The sequence below is a fragment of the Brassica oleracea genome, chromosome C9, assembly GCF_000695525.1.
Source record: "Brassica oleracea var. oleracea cultivar TO1000 chromosome C9, BOL, whole genome shotgun sequence".
NCBI lineage: Eukaryota > Viridiplantae > Streptophyta > Magnoliopsida > Brassicales > Brassicaceae > Brassica > Brassica oleracea.
The window spans coordinates 12,874,387-12,876,275 of record NC_027756.1 but is presented as its reverse complement, the minus strand read 5'-3'; positions in this window follow the sequence as shown (position 1 = coordinate 12,876,275).

Genomic DNA, 1,889 nt, shown 5'->3' with positions numbered 1-1,889 from the left:
ACTTTATATACATGTAAATCCATGATGTCCCTAAGCTTTAGGATGGATGTCCGATCCTTATAGGTAATGGACTGCACGGCCAAGCCATTTATATCATGGTCATAGACTATGGTTCATGAATTTGTTCACGAATTTGTAGTATTGATCATGTATAACGGGTTTATCCTTTCTCCCCCTCATGAACATACTATAATTTCGTGATGCTTAGGACAATAAAGCCTAATGAGTTTTCCTTTATGTACATGTTTCACAACGTGAGATCTTATGAGATAACTCTTTGTGTCTTCTCAAATCAATCTTTGCATCAAGTTTAGACTAGGATGACTAATCCGGTCTTTCCATAAAGTGTATAATTTTCGTGGGATATATCAGTATGATCACCACGGCTCTTGCCTCTTATCATACTGATCTGTAGCATAGTTTTGATCAGTAGATTACATAGGTATAGTCTTGAACACTTTCTTAAAGGGTCTTAGGCGTTTTCTTTCTTTCTTAAATCTGAAGGAACTTGTTTCATTTTGCCCATTGTTTCTATTTGGAAACCATATTAACTCAATGGCTCATATATTGTTGGGTGTATATAATGCCCTTTAGGCAATGCCTTAGCCATAGATTTCTTACTAGGATACTATCCCGTACCATATCAATCATTCACATTATCAAGTAAGATCAGACAAGATATAATAGTAATGAACTCAAATCAATTCTATTATTATATATAAAATCGTGAATGACAATTAGGTTTAAAGCAAAACACAAATCAAAGACTTAAAACACAATTAGCATGTCGAGATCTTTCTTTAGTCAATAGACATGCCGGCCACACCATCAGTTACATTGGACATGGCTGCCTTGGATTCATCCTGATCCATATAATAGTCTTATTTGCTTCAGGATATCTCATCTCACTATTTCTTTTTAGCAACTGATTACTTTGTTCAGTTAGGCATGAGAGCAGATCATTATAGGTGGTGAAACCTTTTTCTCTATAGATATGTTGTAACAATAGATCTCTTGGATCGGCTGTGAGGAAGGTCTTTTCCAGTAAATCCTCCTCTGTTACCACTTCACCACATAGTCTCAGTTTGTAAACGATTTTGGACAAAGCAAAATGATATTCATCCACAGACTCAAAGTCCTGGAATCTGAGACTCATCCATTCATGCCTGACCTTTGGTAATAATATTATTGTGTATCTTGATTTTAATTTTGTCCAAAGGTCACGAGGATTCTCAATATTTAGGTACTGATTTTTTAGATCCTCAGGGAGAGGATGGCGCATAATTTTTATGGCCCTATACTTTTCACTTTCAGCTGCATAATTACTCTGAATGATACTCCTTCCGAGTCCTCTTGATTTCAGGACAACTGAAGTGTTCATTGCCTATTCTAGATAATTTTCTCCATAGGAATTCAGAATAGCATAATCCAAAGGCTCAAATCTCGGCATCTGAAACCATATTATCAATCAATTCATGATTTAGGATGCAACCAATTCAAAATAATCAGTGCATATGATTTCATAAGTCTCTCGACCATAACACTTTACTACTCGATCATAGTGCGAAACAAGTTGAGAATGCTAGGTCTATATGTGATGCTTAGGCTACACAACCATGTAATGTGATACAACGATCTTAGAGATCGGTTCATGAGATATGCAAGCAAGGTCACACGACCAAGCTATGATGCATTAAGCCACACGGCTTTCAATCACATGATGCAAACAATGTGATCTATCAAGGGCACAAGGCCGCGAGTATGAACAATGCATCGGAATGGTTAGGCCACACGGCCGTTCGGTATGGTTCATAGCAAAATCACATGGCCACAACATAATATAATGCAAACAAGGATAATCAATTTAGATGCAGTCAATCTTATCATTC